Source organism: Bidens hawaiensis, unplaced genomic scaffold, assembly GCF_021521415.1.
Source record: "Bidens hawaiensis isolate Kalapana, Puna unplaced genomic scaffold, B.hawaiensis_p1.1 tig00025186_1, whole genome shotgun sequence".
In the NCBI taxonomy this organism is placed as follows: domain Eukaryota; kingdom Viridiplantae; phylum Streptophyta; class Magnoliopsida; order Asterales; family Asteraceae; genus Bidens; species Bidens hawaiensis.
The window spans coordinates 84,092-105,483 of NW_027494008.1; positions in this window are offsets into that span (position 1 = coordinate 84,092).

Below are 21,392 nucleotides of genomic sequence, written 5' to 3' on the forward strand. Positions count from 1 at the left end.
AGTTTTTTTTACCTATAAATACCCCACTACTTTATACAAAAAACATACCAAACTCACACCTTTCTCTCTACTTTTTATAAACTTTCTCAACTTTTATAAAAAAAAATATCATGGATCCCAACATGCCTCGTCTAACTCCGGAGCAATACGCGTTGTGGCTCACCCAATATTTCGGTCATATTCCCGCACCAAACGTCAACACACAACAACAACGTATTCCTCAACCACCTCTATTCCAAAACTTCCCAACCCAAACTCAAACCCCGCCGGTCAATTTGGGGGACCCGGATTCGGTTCCGGAAACCCAACCACATGTGGCGGATAATGAAATACGCGAAACCGCCCAACGCAAGAAATCCGTACGCCGGAAGAGTCACAAGAAGCAAACGCCGATGACCGAGGCGGCTCGATCGATTCAAAAGTGGTCGGTGTAGGAAGAGCTTGCTTTGGCGCAGGCGTGGGTTGACGTCTCCGAGCATCCGATCGTTGGTGTTTATTTTAAATAGTTTTAAAATGTTTATATGTGTATTTTTTTTAAAATGTTTATTTTTGTTATTTCCTTTCTTATTTATAGGTAACGAACAAACTATCGATGATTTGTGGGATCGGGTCGAGGTGAAGTTTTTTGAAGCTATGGGAAAGGGTCCCGACTAACGAAGGAGGGATCAAATCACGGGGAAATGGACTCACATCAACAAGAAGGTGAACAAGTACATCGGCGTGTACGAGGAGTGTGCCAGAAACCAAAAAAGTGGCACGAACGACGTCGATCTTCATAAGAAAGTGGCCGCTCGCTACCAAGACGATGGCCACACCGGAAATATCCCTTTGGAGTTATGGGAGGTTTTGACCGCCTCTCCGAAGTGGCAGCAACTACGATTAGACGAGAGGGCGTCGGGGTCAAACAAACGATCCTCGGCCGACGCCGAAATTGACGCCAGTCCCGGCGCATCCGACGGAAGGTCTAGGACTCATGTAAACCTAGACGACTTGGCCGACGAGGACCACATTCAGCGCCCGATTGGAAGGAAGAAAGCAAAATCCATTTCTTCGGGGTCTGCGTCGGGGTCTGCTTCCGGAGCCGAGGAAGTCGGCAAACTAATGGTTGAACAGATGCGGCTGTTCAACCTTAGGGAGGATGAGAGGGAGAGGCGGAGGATCGAGAAGGAGGAGATGGAGATCATGGCTATCGACCTTGACACGTTAACGGGCTTCAAAAGGAGGTGGTACGAGAAAAAACAAAAGGAGATAGCCGAGAAAAACGAGTGGGTTTAGGAGTTTTTTTTAATAAGTAATGTAGGTTTTTTTAATTTAATGTAGCTCTTTTTATTTAATTTAATGTGTTATTTCAAAAAATTTAAATTTATAAAAATATTTAAAAAATTAATATGATAATGGTTTCAACCCCCCCCCCCTGTTTCACACAACCCATTTCCAGTGAAAATGTGGATGTGAAATGGTTATGTGAAAGCTGATGTGGCGCAGACGTAGCAGAGAGATAAGGTTTCACTAGCTTGTTTCACCCCACCCATTTCCATTGCTCTAATTAGTATTAACATTATTAATGTCTTTCTCTAATAACTTTTATTAAGTAAGTTTTAAAAAAAAATCTAAAAACACAATCTTGTTTAGTTTTTTTTTTAACACATCGGTATAAATTTATTAAAAAAAGTTTGTAAAAAACGATTTTATTGAGTATATTTGGCAAAATTTTGACGAATGAATAATAATCTTGTTTGTATCATTTTTAAGTGTAATTTTATATTTAATGTCACGATTGTAATCTTGTTTATTTACTTTATTAAGTTGATGAATATGAATATTTTTTAAAATATTTTAAATTAATATATATCGTTTATTTTTACATAAAAGAAATTATAAATTATATTTCAAAACACAAGAACATAAGACGGTCATCTCACTGTTTAATGTTCCATTGATGTACACATTTGGTCCTTAATCTATCAATGGGTGATGTTACAAGTTAAGGCACACTTCGAGTCAGTTCGTGAAGTTCTGGAATATTCGGAAAAGTACAAAAGTAATAACGAAGAATGTTGTGCGATGCAAGCGATTTCAGGAGTAAATGGGCATCATTACATTGGGAGAGATGTCGTGAACTTAATGTTGTAAATTTCTCTTTGTATATTTTGTTGTTTGTTTGTTACGTCTTTATTTATCGTTTGTATTTGTTGTGCCTCCTCTTTCTTCTTCATGTGAGTTGCCCGTAAAAAAGTTAAGATTCTTTCTCCATTGTGTAGTGCTATTGATAAGTTGTTAAAATATCTTTTAAACCCTAGTTTATTCACAGTCTCCTCTAAAGTTAACATTTTTTCTCCATGATGTAAGAACATGCTCTGGTCACCATTTTCAGCCAACAACTTAATGTCTTATCATATATTGACGAGAACAATTTGGTGTTCAAGAGTGGATATGAGAAAAATATATTTTTGTTTTTAATATAACTTACATATGGACGAACTAAAAGAAACAAAACACGATCGTGTTTATTAGATTCTCCAAAATTAAACATTTAAGTTTCATTTTGAACATAATAATTTGTTTTCTAAGTTACTTTAAAAAATATAAAAAATCTTACGATAATTTATTAATTAAAAATCAAATTATCAATAAACCTTGTGTTGTAAAAATCTCAACTAGGCATCAATTAATCACTGATTTGTCGTTACGCAACCCCACATACTTTAAGCCGATTAATCCTCATTTTCCCAAAATTGATCAAAAATGAACATTTTAAATATAATATTTGAAATTTATATGTATATTTGAAAATTTTACTAACACTACTACACATCCACTCCAAGATTAGCGTCTCATAACCACCCGGTTTATTAACTAACTAGATTTTTACCCAGCACAACTTTTGGTCTCTGAAACATACATCGTTGTGCGAAATATAAACAAGTTATCTTTAAAGATCAAAGTTTAATTACAGAAACTGTTGAGATAGTTTAAAGGGTAGTATCTAACATGGTTTTAAACCTGATATTATACTATTTTCCTAGCGGAGTAGCATACTTGACTTTTTTAGAACCGTAGTATTATTCAAAATTATGCATCTACATGTCTTGTGTTCGCTGTTGTTGTATGACTGCTAGTGTGGGTTGCAAAAGGTTTTTGTCTTTGAGAAAACAACAGAACAATATTGGGTCCGTTTAAAGGGTTGGATGTTGCTCCCTAGTAACTCAATTGTTTTACCTAATGTCACCCGCAGAATGCATAGCTGTAAGTTTTTAATTGTGGTTGTGTAACATGATTGTATGAGTTTACCTTAAGTTACCCCCCCCCCTCCAAAAAAAGTTGCTTCTATCGATGTCTAAGTGCCTAGCGGCCCTAGCCTCCTTGCTCAGAGGTGTTTCATCTTCTGCATTATTGTTGTGCATAAATGTTAGTCGTATGTCGATAAAGTTAATGTTTGCGAGTGTGTCTACCTGCTGTGTATGGACAGACCCTTTTGTTGGAATTTTTTTGCGGATGTTGTTGGTGGCAGTTGTTTAATCAGTAGCTCAATGCCGAGTGAAGTCACAGGAGCTTCTCATATACAGATGACGACCACGATGTTTCGGCGTCAGTTGTCGTCAAGGTGCTGTTGTATACGATTTTTTGGTTCTAGGTGTTCACCTCTGTTATAGTTCTGATGCAGCTCACCGTTGTCTCTGTATCAAGTCACACAATGGTTATTAGTTTTCTTTAAAGGTTGTATACGATTTTTGGGTTCTAGGTTTTACCTCTGTTATAGTTCTGATGCAACTCACCATCTATCTCTGTATCAAGTCACACAATGGTTATTAGTTTTTTTTTTAATAACATAAATTTTTTTCAAAACTGAAAATGAAAGTAAGTTTGTTAGGCTATTTTTGTTCTTGTTACAAACTAAATCGAAACTGAATTGAAAATTATTAGTTTCAACGAAACCATAAAACAGAACTGTATCTGTTTTTGCTTGGTTATATTAGTTTGGTTTTCTCAGTTTCCTGTGCACGCCTAATTGTATATTTTATATTGCTTTCAAAGCACAAAGTTGATTAATGCACTGTGTTGAACAGGTCCATTGATGCAGCTATGTACAGCAGTGGTTCATTTACCAGCACCGGTTGGATGAAAATTAGAAGGTACCATGTATTGCAGCTTCTTATACATGCAAATGGTTAAAACAAATGTGGCCTTGAGCAAAATTGCTAATAATAATAGTTTTATTATGTAGTTTTGTTATTAGTAATAAAATAATATCTGTTAGGATGATATATTTGATGAACCTTTAGATATGAATCTAAAACATATGGTTGGTTTTTAGACATTTTTAAAGCGAAAGTTTGTCTAAGTGTACAATTACAAATAGAAAAATATTTGGATCACTTAAGAAGATATACATATTATTTGATTTTCAATACTAAAACAACAGTTGAGCTTCCACTGGAAAAATGACTGGTTTTGGAGCTCATAAAAAATGGCGTGTTTAACACGAATAGAAAAATAGACTATTAAATATTAACATTTCGGAATCGTATAAAAAATGCACTTTTAACCCGCATTAAGAATTACGTTACCCGTTTTATATCCGTTAACGGTTCTTTTTTTAGATTTAACTTTGTGTTAAGGTGTATATGAGATCCCCACTGATTTTGGCCCGAAACGAAAGTAAACCATTTTTCCGCATTAAGAAATGATTGTTTTTACCCATATATAGTTCCCGTTTAGACACGCATAAAAAGTTCATGTTCTTACGAACATAATAAACATTACCTGCTTCGATCCGTATTAAATAATAACTCGTCAGAGCCATATCATGAATCTGAAGTGAGTACACTGTAACAAAAAACAATAAACATATCCGCAAACATGAAGTAAGCCGTTAAAAAATGACTATACATCCTATACTTCTCTACAAGTATACAAAACCAAAAACCTAAGGTAACCTCAAACATCAATCAAAACCTATAATAAATAAATGATTCCCTTTCATAACTTTCTTTTGTAGGCATAAACGTTTAACAACAAAGTAAGCTAGAGTAAGCTAATGTATGGTAAACTCCAATTTCACCATCAAATTTGACCGGCAACTAGAGGTGGCAATGTGAGTGGGTTGGGTTGGATTTGGATGATGGGTCAGGATGGGTATGGGTCAGGATGGGTATGAGGTCAGGATGGATTTTTAAAATAGAGGATTAGGATGGATATGAGTCAAGATGGGTAAAGCTAACCCATCTTGACCCAAGTTAAGGTTGACATACAAAGGGTTTTAAAAACCTTTCAAAAAAATATTTAAAAAAACTATTAAAATAATAACTCAAAATATAAATAAAAAATGCAAAATGTAAAATAACTAAAATGTTTCCCCCGTCATCCTCGTTCAATAAAAAAAACTCTTTTTGTACCGGTTCAGGTTCGAGTTTTTCGGGGTTTTTTTCGGTTCGGTTTTGTTTTTTTTCATTTCGGTCGGTTTCGTTATTTGCTCGGTTTCAATGATTTCGGTTTCGATTTCTCAGTTTTTTCGCTTTCAGTTTTGTTTTAGTCAGTTTTTTCGGTTTCATTTCGTTTTATTTTGTTTCGTTTCGATTCATTTTGTTTTATTTTAGTCGGTTACGTTTCAGTTTTTTTTGTTTCGTTTTGGTAAGTTTTTTGATTGCATTTCGCTTTTCTTTGTTTCGTTTTGGTCAGTTTTTTCGGTGTCATATCGGTTTTTTGTATCGCTTTGGTCGTTTTTCTATTTCGGTTTCGTTTCGTTTCAGTCGGTTCGGTGTTTTTGATTCGTTTTGATTCGGTTTTTAAATTGCATTTAGTTTTTTTATGTTTCCTTTTGGTCAGTTTTTCAGTTTCAATTCAGTTTTTTTTGTTTCGTTTCGGTCGTTTTTCTATTTCAGTTCAGTTTCGTTTCGGTCGTTTTTCTATTTCAGTTCAGTTTCGTTCTGTTTTTTTGTTTCGTTTTGGTCGGTTCAGTGTTTTTGTTTTGTTTTGGTCAGCTTTTCAGTTGCATTTCGCTTTTTTATGTTTCATTTTGGTCGTTTTTCTATTCTGGCTCAGTTTCGTTTTGGTTTTTTTTTTTTGTGTTGGTCGTTTTTCTATTTCAGTTCAGTTTTGTTTCGATTTTTTTGTTTCGTTTTGGTCGTTTTTCTATTTCGGTTCAGTTTCGTTTCAGTTTTTTTGCTTTGTTTTGGTCGGTTCGGTGGTTTTGTTTTGTTTTGGTCAGCTTTCATTTGCATTTCGTTTTTTTTTTGTTTCGTTTTGGTCAACTTTTCGGTTTCGTATCGTTTTTTTTGTTTCGTTTTTCTATTTCGATTCAGTTTTGTTTCGGTTCAGTCGATTCGGTGTTTTTGTTTAGTTTTGGTTAGCTTTTCGGTTGCATTTCGCTTTTTTGTTTCGTTTTGGTCAGTTTTTCGGTTTCATTCCGGTTTTTTGTGTTTCGTTTAGGCCATTTTTCTATTTTGGTTCAGTTTCGTTTTAGTCGGTTCGGGGTTTTTGTTTCGTTTTGATCGTATTTTGGGTTTCGGATGAGTTTTGTTTCGCACATGATAGTTTGGGTATTTTGAATTAGATAAATTTTGGATAACTTGGATATTTTGTTTTGACCCATTTTAACCTATAAATGAAACTCACATGTATATTTCCAACCCATCCTGACCCACTTGAAGAATTTTTATGATCCATCCTAACCCATTTTACTTTTAAAGTTCATCCATCTTGACTCAAAACAATCCATTTGGGTTGGGTTTGCCACCCTTACCGGCAACATATGTTGTAAATGTTCATTAGAAACCATAATATTAGTTAAGAATTTTAACTTGTTATTATATCAGGTTTTTAATTACCTGAATCTACCTACTTAACATCATTACTAATTAAAATAGTCACATTTACTTTCATAAAAAATACCAATTCTTGACATCAAACATGTAGTATGCTCAATTAAGACCCTTTTCGGTCCCTTCATGGAACTTAACTTTCTTCCACACACAGAACGTTAGTATTCTTGTATTAATAATCCTAGATTTAGCTCCAACAAAACATGATCTTTTAATGTGTGAATAAGTGTACAAGACATATTAAGATGTCCATACATTTACAAGAGTTTGAAAAATCCAATTAGATAAACCTTATAAACATATAGGAACTGATTGGACGGATATATATCGCTTTGTCATGTAACCTTAACACTAAAAGACCGTAGGTGTATTAACTAATTTGACGCTATTCTAAACCTGGTATGTATACTAAAGCAAAACACCGATTACATAAAACAAATGCACATCAATGTTTTAGAATTCCCAAGCGGAAACCAAAATTCATAAATTAGGGAAATAGACAAACCTTTTTAAGATCAGTTTGAACTGTGAGAGATCTGACATTTGGGAACATTACCTGGGAAGCAAAATCATGTTGACAAAAATCTCAACACCTAGAGTCATAAGAGTAAACTTATTTTACAGTATCTAGCAAATATTAAAGTGGAATCATACCTTAATATATTGCAAATTTTTCATTCACAAACCTCTATCTCATCTTCTATGTCCATTGTCTTCCAAAGATGGATAGCTGGAAATACCTAATCATATAGCATTTACCAAAATTATCAGTTGAAAGTCTAACAATAATCATAGATTAATCAATCTATCAACAATCCAAGATAATTAGTCGCCAATAGAGTGGATTAACAAATTAATTGAGGAATACCTAGAGAGTCAACGTATTTCTCCTACGACGCCTTACAACCCAATATTGGAAGCAAAACATGACATCGCTAGGGTTGTGTGGCATAAGAAGTAGCGAGGATTGATACTGAGTAGAGGCCACGGGTAGCTTTTAGTGCTGGATCAGATGGTGACAGGGAAGATTGTTGGTGTGAGTAGGAAGAAGCAGATAGACTAACATGATTGGCGTGGCCCACAATAGCATTTCATTGTTAAACTCAACTGTGGCGCCAAGTAGGGCTGTTCACGAGCCGAGCCGAGCCGAGCCGAGCCGTGCGAAGGCTTGCTCGTTGCTTGGCTCGTTTACAACCGAACCGAACCGAACGGCTGAAATTCGAACCGAGCGAAAACTGAAACGAACCAAAATCGAATTGAGCATTTTTCGAACGAACGTCTAGCGATTTCGAGCATTATTTATTTCTTTTTCACTTTAAAATTTCAATAAAAAACAAATATGAAGGTTGTAAATAATAAATTTTATAAATAAATTAGTAGTTTCTAGACAAACATGTAATATATTGTTAAATTTTATTAAAAAATAAGTTTGAAGTGCGATATAATGATCATTTAAACATACTTCTAGTATTCTAAGAACTTGAATCGAACAAATAAAACTATAAAATTTACGGAATATGAAAAAATTTAAGGATAAAAATAATTGTAAGCTTATATTTATGTGTTTTGTCTATATATTTATATATTTGTTCATATATAATTATATATAAAATATATTAAAAATATTCGAGCCGAACTGAACCGAGCAGACCTTTGCTCGTTGCTTGGCTCGTTTACAAACCGAACCGAGCAGAGCGGCTCGTTTTCAATCGAGCGTAAAAACGAGCGAGCATTTTTCGAGCAATTTCCGAGTGAGCGGCGAGCGAGTTCGAGCGACGAGCGGTTTGGACGGCCCTAGCGCCAAGCTTCTTGTTTATACTATAATGGCTTCTATAGGCATGACTAGACCACATGCCAAGGGCTCCACTTTCCAGTTCGATTGAGTCAAAAGTCATTGAAAAAATTATTAACGAGATATTGATTTTTAATACTCATACTGTCACACCGCAACTTAGGGCCTAGAAGAGTGTGATCAATAGTTGATACATGTTTTGTAAATATATCAAAGTTTAAGGTTATAAAACGGAAGTTATGATTAAAATATTAATATATTCCAAAAGATGGGGATTAAACTCCTGTTGATTGTTACAAAAGTATTTGAAGAAGAAAAACCATAATTTACATTATTTTTATTATTAAACTACAACTGAGCCTTCATATCATCTAATGGCTATCCATTATCTCCAAACATATAATCTTGATTACCTGTAAAACAGTTTATTAAACATGTCAGCAACGCATGCTGGTGAACACGTTGACACAAAATATTTTCATATACTTAATTATCCCATCGAGACATCGTAGGCATCGACCTTACGTGGCTTTGGAAACAATTAAGTTCTAAATAACTATTACAAACGCCAGCTCAACTCGAAACCGCTTAGCGAACACCGCAACATTCAAGATCGTAGCCACTACCTATATACACAAGATTATCTCCACTTGAACATCGTAGGTCCGGCCCAACGTGGCAGTGTGATGTGCTAAAAGTAGTTATAAAATTATTAACTACAATTATGCTAATATAGACACTAAGTAATAATTCTAGACTCTTAACTTAACTAAAACTACTAACCGGCAAGTGAACCGGTCGACTCTAGTTAGCTATGTAAGTCCAGATATCGAACCCAAGCGAATCTTTAAATTACGTTAACTAGCTAACTAGACTCAACTACAGACACAAATATTTATTTATTATTAAAATGGGGTTTTACTAAAAACTAAGATTAAACTAATATTAAAATTAATTAATAAAAACTAAAGACCACTCGAATTAGAACCTGGACTTAATTCAAATGATGATAAACAACCACCTAGGCTAGAATCCCTAATGTATTAATTATCAAATGGTAGGAAAATACTAAGTTAGGGAACCAGAATCTTAAACTATTCACTTAAGAGGTAATCGAACAGGACCCTTGACCATTATCAAGGAGACACCTATGGAACCCTAATAAGCTATTAAAATTACCGGTTTAATTAGACTCACTTACGATTGCTAATTTATTATATGACAAGTACCTCTATAAGAAATCCTACCTTACGGCGCGGAAATCAAAGGTAGTTTAAAGAACTCACTCGACTAGATAAACAAAGCTGATAAATCAAACCTAGACTTGATTATCAGCACACTTAAGTCTATTTAGCGAAGCTGATAAATCAAAGGTAGTTTGAAAAACTAAATCTAGCAATTTAAACAACCAAATCTTATCATATAATCTATCACCTTACAGCTATTTAGATTAGCAGCGCACTTATGTCTACTTGATTAATTATTATTGTTCCTATGGTTTTAATGCATATCAACCATAAACTAGTAAAAAACACACAGTATGCGACCTAACATAATCCTATTATATGACAGTCAATCACCAAAGACTTTGTGAAACAATAAAACTCACCAAACAATCCTAAGCACACATATGCATCGAATAAAAATCAATAAACTTCTTACTTAAATCATAAACCATAAACGAAAACAAAATCCAAACCAAAATCCAAAATCAACAAAAGTTCATCATAAGCCTAAGCGGTCTAAGGGGCTTAGCCAACAACCATACTCAAGAACAAAACAAATAAATAAGGTTCCAACACTTAATTCATAAAAACAACAATAAAATCAAACGAATAATAATAATATTGTTTGGATGGGTAGGTGTTGAACCCAAACTCTCTCTGCTCAAACCAATAGGGTGCTCTCCAAAAACCCACCAGGGCAACCACCTAATCCTCAGGGCCGTCTCCGAAAATTTATATGCCTCGGCCTAGCTGAAATAAAAAGGCCCGTAGACTCTAACGAACAACGAAATATTATAAGCAAAAAAAAAATTTTTGGCCTTAGGTAAATGGATCTTTTGTTTGGTTTAAACAATTAAATTTTTAATTGGGCTTACTAGGTTATGATTTAGGTTATATAAAAAGCTTTATGTTATGTAAAAAACATTGTGTATAAAAATAAACTTAAAAATGTCTCAAGTGAGAGTAGAACTTGAAACGTTTTGATTGGAAGTAATACTTCTTTACCACTAGACCAACCTAGTTATTGTATAATTTGAGTAAAACATTATATATATATATATATATATATATATATATATATATATAAATAATTTGGGAACCCAAAAATTAAGTGCCCCGACAGGTCGACCACATTGCCCTATGCCCGAGCCGCCCCTGCTAATGCTCTTTGTCCGTACAGTGGCGGCCCAAGGTTTTTGGAGGCCTTAAGCGAACTATAAACTTAGAGGCTTTTTTTCAAAAATTCTTTTTAATAAAAACCCTTCTTTACCCGGGATTGAGATCGGTAATAGCATGACAAAATGTTTATAGTTGACGGAGTTTATGTATTTACTTTTTAAGTTGTTAGTAGAAAACAATGATCCAATTAAAGCATCTTTCAAGTCTTTTTTGCTTTTTTTTTTCTTTTTGCATAACCAAATTCTCATGTGTTATAACTATTTGACATTGAAACAAGTATCAAATAACAGTGTGGTGTAAAATACTAGAAGCAAATAAGTGATATAACCTTAGTATTAAGAGAACTAACAAATTGGCAGATTCTAAACTTAAAAAAGTTGGGCAAGGAATTGAGGCAGATTATAAATAATTATATAGATAAGGACATAAAGTGATATTGATAACCTAATCTCAATGCCAAAATACATGGCACGAGCTAATACTAAACGCAGACCTGAACCAGTGAGACTGCAAATTAAAATAAAAAAACAGCAATCTCTGATTCAATTGCACAACAAACCAATCACAAATTCAAAAATAAACTTCAATCACACTACAAATTAAAATAAAAAAACATCAATCTCTAATTCAATTACACAACAAACCAATCGCAAATTCAAAAATAAACTTCAATCACAAATTAAAAATCGAAGAATATGAGAATGCACCTATATATAGATAAACATGACAGCTGTATACAATAAATATTCTTGAGCAGTTAGCGATTAAATGATAATCTCATTGATTTAGTTTCCCATTCCATAAACTTCGTGAAAGACCAAAATTGTGTGGCGGCCATGCCTTAAATGCACCTAAATTGCCGCTTCAGTTTCAGTTTCATACGTCCATAGACAACAAAAAAAAAAACTAATATAATATTTTTTTTAAAATAGGGGCTTCATATTTTTGGGGCCTAAAGCCCTTGCTTGGCCCAATAAACCTATTCAGCCGGCCCTGTGTCCGTAGAGTTCTACTCTCCTGCTTTCTTCTCCCCTTACTTTTTTTTATTAATTCTCTTGCGTGTTATATAGCCAAACAACTCACCGATCTAAAAGTCTCATCGCTAATTTAATAAACCAGCCCACTCAACTTGATTGGCACAACTGACAAGGCCCATGACATATTTTAACTAAAATATAATAAACGTCCAATTACTTTTTGACTCGATTGCAAACTTCCCATGAAATTTAATTTCCACACACACTTTTGTCTGCCCTACATATAATTCAATTACTAAAATTAAGTCACAAGAAAATTATTGGAACATAATTGTGATGAATTGAATTATAAGCCAACAAGATTATATAGCTAGTAAACCAATTATTTGACATCAAGTTACGTTATAATAGCTTTTTTAGTTTAAAAATTTTCTTACGATTCACATTCAAGTTCGATTTTCCATTAAGTAATTGATTAATAGAAAAATATATGTCACTTTAGCTCGTTTACTCGAATTTAGTAAAAGTACCTAATTTTAGCTCATTATCTCTTGCAACCTTAAAAACTCACATATGAACTATCTAAGACCATGTGTAGTCATAAAGTTTCACTACCAGGTATTATGCGCCACGTGGCGCCTAGTCAGAGTTATGGTTTTTTATAAAAACAGACTGTAGTCATAACTTTCCACCCCCAGGCATTATGCGCCACGTGGCGCCCAGTCATTATTAATTTATTTGTTTTTTTAAATACTAAATCATTTAAATAAAATAACATAAAATTAAAAAATACATTAAACTTCCAAATAAAAACTAAATTAAAAAAATACATCAAATTAAAAAAAATACATAAATAATACTAATAAAACTAAAACTTATTTATATTTTTCTAAAATTTTCGCTCGTCGAGTGGCTTTTAGAGATTGGACTATCGGGTCATCTTCGGATAGCTCGTTTGATAAAACCTCGATGTCTTTGTCCATTTCATTCCTTCTAAGTAGGTCGACGGAGTCCAAATTTACTTGAAGTCGTTGGGTTCCAAGTTCGTGTAAATCTTGGAGTCGAAAGTTCATTAATTTGAATTGGCTTTCCAATTCGGGATTCGAACCCGTTGCCGACGACGAAGCGACCCCTTTCCCCTTTCCTTTGCCTTTGGTTCTTCTACCCCCCGGCCGAGGCATCTCGGTAGTATTCACGGCATCATTATCTCTTAAGTTGAAGTTTCAAGCGTCAGAACGGGGCGTGCCTGGATCAACCGAAGATGATGTTTTAGACTTTTTTTTACGTGGACCACCTTCGGCTTCGGCATCCAACACCATGCCCCATTTTGGGTTTAACTTCAATAGGTCTTTCCAAATGCCAAAGTATTTGAATGTCCCGCCGACCTTATGTTGAAACTCAGTCAACGCGTTTTCCATGACTTCCGCGTCTGAGACACCGCTACTCCTATTTAGATTCATCCGAGAGAAAACCATATGGAAAGCCAAACATTTGGTGTTTATGTCGCCCCATTTCGACAGTAACGAATTTTTTCTCGACGTGAGTCCCCGCCAAAATTGTGAAACAACTCTATAATTTTGTGCCAAAATACCCCCATTTTTTGATAGTTCGCTAAAAAAATAAAAACATTACAAGTTTAATGTTTGTTATAAGAAATTTAAAGATATATATATGTATTTTAAAAACCTACCGCATTTGGCATCTTCCGATATTGCGCACCAAGCACGCCACACAGTACGACTCGTCGATACTCCACGCTATCACCGTCTTTTTAACCCGAGGTTCGCCGGCGGCCTTCTTTCCGTGTTTTCTCGGACGTTCGAGTTGGCTCGAACCACCTACGGTCTCCGGGACGGGTTGTGTCTCCGGCACGAACTCGACCTCGGTTTGGGTCTCCGGGGTGGGTTGAGAACCCGAACCGACAAAAATGTTTGTCGTTGGGTTTTGGAAACCGGGCACCGCGTTTGGCATAGAGTTTTGTAGATATGCAAAGTACGCGGCCATTTGCGGGTCAAGGCGGATACGGTTGGCGTCGGGGCGGTAATTGGTTCGGTTGTGGATTTTGGTTACATTGACCGAAACCGATAATATTTTGGTTGTTATTCGGAAACATGATGGTATAAATATTTGTGTAAAAGATATAAATTGGTATAGAAGTGGAAGGAATGTGTTAAAAAAATGAGTTTGGTTTGTTTATATAGTATAAATATAATTAATATAATTTTTTTTTAAAAACCCAACGGATCCAAAATGGCCCCAATGGCTCTTTTTTTGATTTGTGTGTCATTTCATCGCGTTTTGTATACAACGCAGCCAAAAAAAAATATCCCATAACGCAGGGGAGGTGGTGTACCCCCCCCCCACGCGTTTTCCTCCAAAACATTGGTGGCAACGTTGCCACTACACTTGGTCTAAGAATAATATTTATTAAAAACCAAATCAAACACAAATAAAAGGTTGGGAAAATAATAATATAAAATATGTATAACTTAGACCACATCATGGAGGCATAACCAAGCGTGGTGCGGCGTGCACACCGTCAAACCACATATGAAAGGATCAAGACAAACTTATACGATATCCTGAGCGCCAACGATTACCTTTGTTTATAACGTTTTACGAATACGTAATCCCATGTAATCATTTATAAGACTCAATTTATAAAGTTGTAAAGAGCTTGGACGTATTCTACTTTGTTATAATCAGTGTGTCTCACTGATGTATGCTTCTTGTTATCTCGGACCTATAGTATGAGAATCACCTTTTATAAATACTAGATCAACGATCTAGCTTTAGACCTTTAGTCTATTTAAATAATTATTACCTAAATAATCATTTCACTTTTATAAAATACTTGGACTTTTGGTCCAAGAGATTACATCATTTAAATACTATGTTTCTTCTTCATGAATAACCATATATATTATGTTTCTTATTTCTTAAGAAGTTTTATAAAATCTTTATAATTATAAAGAAATAATATTTTATCTATACCATTGTCTTATGAAAACTATAATTCACTTACTATATCATTAACGTATAGACTATACCCCCGACTAAGGTCTAAGCATGTATAATAAAATAATCGGCCAGAACCACTACCTTGTATGGCTATGTTATAAGAAATGCCTAGGCTTGACGCGGGTAACACTTCTACTAGTCAATGGGTAACGAAAGAAATAAATGAACAAAGCTTCAAACACTTACATGTACTTCAAGAAAGTGGAAGAGATTTGGTATTCAGGATGCCAAAAATGAAGAACCCGTGCTCACTATTTACAGCCATCCCCGATCAGACCGTCAATCACCACCATTCTCGACATGTCACTCTTGTGATGAGTCGTGCTCTTTGGTGTTGACATGTGGTATTCTAACTTGATTAGTCACTAGCCACATGTCATTTCAAGATGAAACGTGGCATTAGATGTTGGCAAGTGTCCTTCCGTGTCGTCACCACGTGACAGGTTTCAATTTATTGAGATGAGTCATAAGACACGTGTCGCTCCCATATTACTTTACTAAATGACAAACTGGTCCCTCAACTTTCTAAATTGACATTTTTAACCCAAAATATAATATGGGATTTTCCGAGATGTTATATCCTCTTCTCTTTGGAAAGAATCTCGTCCTCGAGATTCGTTAAAATATGTGTGGATATTTCATTCTCATCTTTGATTCCAATTCCCATGTAAATTCCGGTCCTCTTCAGGAATTCCATCTTATTTTGACTAACATTAGTTTTCGCCTTTTAAGTTTATTAACTATAAAATATTCAACCTTTAGAGGTTGTTCTACAAATTTTAGATTTTCGTTGATTTCGACATCTCTTAAAGGCGTAGCTAAAGTCTCGTCAGCCAGCCATTTACGTAGGTTGGAGACATGGAATGCATCGTGTATTCCTTTCATCTCTTCGAGCAAACGTAAACAATAAGCTACAGTGGTCCAACAAAACGTGGACTTAGGTTGCCTTTCTTTCCAAATCGAACAACAACTTTCCAAGTTGATACTTTCAATAATACCTTATCGCCTACTTGAAACTCCAATGGTTTACGACGGACACCAGCATAACTCTTTTTTCGATTTCTTGCCGTCTTAATTTGCTCACGGATTTGCAACACTTTGTTTGTGGTTTCTTAGACTATTTCAGGTCCAGCCATTTGGTTATCTCCAGTTTCAGACCAACATGCTGGTGTTCTACATTTTCTTCAATACAAAACTTCAAATGGCGCTTGAATACTTGTGTGATAACTATTATTATACGAGAATTCCATTAGGGGAATATGATCGTCCCAAATTCCTCCTAAGTTAATCACACAAGCTTGGAGCATATCTTCAAGCGTTTGAATTGTTCTTTCTTGTAACAACACGGACTTTTCGAGTTAATATTTTAAATACCCGACTTGGTTTGATGTTCGGGTTATTTTTATTTCGTTATCGAGTTTAAATTTGTTTAGTTATTAATATATTATTATTAAAATTTTATTTAATTATTTATAATTTTATCTTTCTTGTTTTGGCAATTTTAACCCAAAATATAAACTTTTATCCTTTTGTGTTCCCATCTTTATATTTGAGGGACCTATTTTGCAAATCTGCTATAAATATATTATTATAATCTATTTAAACCATTAACCCATATCCAAACCCTAACCCGAGACCCATTTAGCAAACCCGTGACCCAAATAACATTCTTGGACCCTAATCTTCACATCTAAACATTGTAATCAAATCAAATATATGTTATTATTGCCTTACATGATCTGCCGACATTATCATTATGGTAAATTGATCAATAAAATATTCATTTTCTTATTATACATAGCCGACCTCAACTCGTTAATCATGGGACGCGTTAACAAACATCATAATGCAATTAAATCTGCATACTTCCTCCCCTACCCGTCGCCAACAATAACCCCAACATTAATTGGATTATAATGCTCGTTTATACCCTGTTCGTTATCCAACTTTGGCCGCCTCTGTCGAATCAGATTAACCCTCTACGCGTCATTCTTTCAGGTAATTATATACATGGTTTTGATCGTCGTGTATCACTCTTCATTAACCCTAATATTAATTACACTAAAAGCTAACAGATTGATTGATTTATGATTCTAGGGTTTATGATCAAATGGGTTGTCTAGGTTGTTTTTTCATAAACAATTCGTTTCAGATTATAAACATCCAACACCCTAGCCTAGTTGGCTAGGGTGAGGCTGTTAAGGGTTGGGGGTTCTGGAGGGCGCAAGTTCGAGCCCCTCCAGTCCCGATATTTATGTTTTTTTTTGTTAATTAGCTATATAATCTTTATTTTTAAAAATTTATCTATTTAAACTATATAATAAATATTGTATATCCTTTGATAAATCATTATATTTACAAAACCGACATAATAGGTCGTTTTCGTTCCGAACCTTGTTTATAACCATGGATATATGTATATATTTATATGTATTTGTATTAAAAAAATCAATAAAGGTTTTTATAATAAAGGTTTTTAAAGAAAAGGAAAGAGCGTTAGTCTAAAATACATATTAACAAGTATTTTATAAAGGATCGAACTTTTATATATAAATGCTATTATCTATTTATCTCTTATTTACAACATTAACTTTAAAAGAAATCTTTATTAATAATAAGATATATATTAAAAGTAAATTTTAAGTTTGAAATAACTATTTAAAACAAATCCCTTTATGTAATCCATCCAAAAATAATATAAATATTAATTTTAGTATTTTAAGCATTTTTATATAATTAAATCATATTATTTATCATAAAACTTTGATAATGAAATTTATAATAAATTTATGAGATAAAGAGCCTTTGTAAGAATTCCCTCGATCATCAAATCCCGAACCTTTGTCTAATCTTAGTTCTGTTATTTCAATTATATTTACTTCCGCAATTATTCTTTACCAGGATATTCCGTCGGTAATCCCGAAAAGCTTGACTTACTAATTCCTTACCCGATCATTTTCTCTTGCTTATCGTTAAGGTGAGTACCACATTCCCCTATTTTACTTGTTTTTCCACGTTGGACATATGCCTAAATTATATTTCTTGTATATACTTATACTCAAAAACTGTAACTTTGACTTATATGTTAACAACTTATACCTTACTTGTTTATGTGCTTATTTGCTTTGTATGCTTCCGCATTCGGAGAGGTCCAACATAATCTCAGTCTAGTATGATCATACGCCAGTCATTAGCCTTCGTGCTTCCCGACATCTCAGTTATACTTGCTCATTTGGTTAATTTGTTATTCTCATATGACCTGTTGCAGCTACTTATTTTGTTATATATACTATATGTACAACTAAACTGGTGTGTTGCTCACTCAACATGTGTTGTTGACAAAATTCTATTTTAAACGCATATACAGGTTATCATAGAAATTTAATGCAGGTTGGTGAAGACTTAGTGAAGAATTTAAGTTAGAAATGATACGATCAAGAATTTAATTTGTAATTGTTATTTGTTTAATAAGTTGTATTTTGTACTTGAATTATTTGAAATTATTAAATAGATATTGAAACTTATATTGTGCATAATAGTAACCTTGAGAGCTGTGACAATCAGTTCGCGCCCAGACATTTTTGCCGTAGGTTGGGGTGTGACAGATTGGTATCAGAGCCGAAGGTTTAAGATAGGTCATTAGAAATTGCCTTAGACACATGTTTAGGAGCCCTATACGTGCCTATATGTTTACCTTTATGTGTTCAAATTAATTTGTTTACCTCTTTCTTAGATAATTATTTATTTATTGTCTATTGTATTATTATGCACACAGACACAAACTCCGAGGCTATGCCTCAACATTCAAAGAAAACTTTTCAAAAAATTAGATTGCTTTTATGTTCGGGAAATTCCTTAAGAATTCCAACCTGTTGTTTTCACTCGGAAACCTTAAGGCTAGGTTATATGGCATGTCCCTATGATAAACGAAAGGGGAAGAGAAACTGTGACTTGGGCACTAGCAAAACGGTTCCAAGAACCAAAGGTTAGACGCTATTCCTTACCTGGGTGATAACCTGACCGCAGTACTCAACCCTATGGACCCGAGCGAGACCCATAAATGCCATATGACCGACACCTTAGGTTGATTTTAACCGAATTCACGGTGTGTCGTGGCTAAACTCGGTTTTCCCGATTATTGTTTTCCGTTATTTAAATGGTTAGTTGGGTGAAAAATCCATGGAACCGATGGGCACTCCTACTATCCATTTCTAAACTTTTTTTCGTATTTTTGTTGGAGTAATCAAACGTGGTGATTCACAAGATACTCTGACTACCCATATTTATTTCGATAGTTCGTTATTTAGTTTGGTCGGTTAAAACGCCGTGTAATGCTCATTGGGCCGACAAACTATATTGCATTGTTAATTCGTTAATTAGTTGGGGCAATCAAATTGACATGTAACGCTCATGGGCTGTCCAACTCAGTTAATTTTTGTTAGTTCGTTGGGCCATTAAAATTGCCATGGAAAGCTCATGGGAGGCCAACATTGTAACATCCTAAAATTTTAATGATGAATAAAGGAAGTTATGTTTAGTGATTTCGCGTAATTAATTAATATCGGGTAAGGAGCGGGTCTTGGACTTGGATTAATAGAGATGGGTTAAATGAGAATGGGATTTCAGGGATATAAATACCCCCAAAACCCCAAAATACCTTCATTTCCATCATTTTCCTAAAAACACTCCAAAAACACACACATACCACACCAACTTCGCCGCCGGACCTAAGGCAGATCCGGGCAGATCCGGCAGACCCGAGTGAGAGAGAGAGCGATTAGTGGTGATAAGCAAGTAAACGAGATCCAAACAAGCCCAAAAAGGTATGATTCTTGATCTTTGAAGTTTAAAGATCCAAGCTTTTTAGTGTATAAACGACCAAAAATGGTCGGGTAGCGTAGTGGGTGATATTGAACCATAACAAGGGTGTTAAAATCGCTCGAAATGCCGATCAGAAACTAAAACAGCGGCTGCCTGGGCAACTTCGCCTTCATCTGGGCAACTTCGCCTTCAAAGTGACGAACTTCGCCTGCAAGCTAAGTTCGCCTGATGAACTTCGCCTGCAAGCTAAGTTCGCCTGATGGCAACTTCGCTGTAAAGTTAAGTTCGCCTAATTGGTAACTTCGCCTGAGGCCAAGTTCGCCTGATGACAACTTCGCCTGAAGCCAAGTTCGCCTGATGGCAACTTCACTGTAAAGCTAAGTTCGCCTAGCTGGTAACTTCGCCTAAAGCTAAGTTCGCCTAAGGTTAACTTCGCCTAAAGTCAAGTTCGATTAGAAAATAAATTAAAAATCTAATGAAAAATGTGTTAAGACAGTTAATGGAAATAAAATTTTTCCAAGCTGACCTGGCAGCTCGACCCCAGCCAGGGGCTCTGCCCCTTGGACCCTGCTAGGGGCTGCCGCCCCTTGATCCCGCTGCCAGGGGCGCTGCCCCCGGACCCCCGTTCGTTGTGGGTAGTAATTAAGACTAGAAAGATGTTATAAGTAGTGATAGTTAAATTGATATGTATACTTGTTATACAGTCAGCCGTGCACAACTGAAGAAAGGGATTACGATCAACGGAGAACGTAACCGTGTTCAGGTGAGTTTCTAGCCCCATTTATGTGTTACGTTTTCGGGGCTGTGTGCATACTCAATATGTTTGTTAATACACTTATCCTAAGAGATAAGTGTATGCCTTATGTGGATAATGTGAAATGTATGAATGATTGCTTGATAGTACGTGAACGATCTTCGGATATTGCACGTACTGTCAGGTTGTAACGCTATGTATAAGGTAAGTATGTTATGTATGTTTATGTGTATGAACATGATAGAGATAATAGAAGAAAGAAATGATAATGTATGGTTACGAAAAGGGTACCGAGCCCTAATAATACTCGAGGTATGATGTATGGTTGTATGGTTACGAAAAGGGTACCGAGCCCTACTAATACTCGAGGTATGATGTATGGTTGTATGGTAACGAGAGGGAATCGAACCCTTCTAATATTCGAAAACTAGGGACCAGACCCTTATAATATCTTTGATGATAGGGACCAGACCCTTATAATATCTGTGATGTTAGGTAATCGAACCCTTCTAATATTCGAAAACTAGGGACCAGACCCTTATAATATCTGTGATGATAGGGACCAGACCCTTATAATATCTGTGATGTTAGGGAATCGAACCCTTCTAATATTCGAAAACTAGGGACCAGACCCTTATAATATCTGTGAGGTTATAGGGCGAAAGGCTCTTTAAAAAGTATGATTTTGTATGTAAGGAAAGCATGAAGGTAAAACTGAACGTATGATTATGAATGTAAAGAAAGTATGAAAGTAAAAATGAAAGTAAAAGCACTTAGGTGTATATGAAAGAAAGTTAGGAG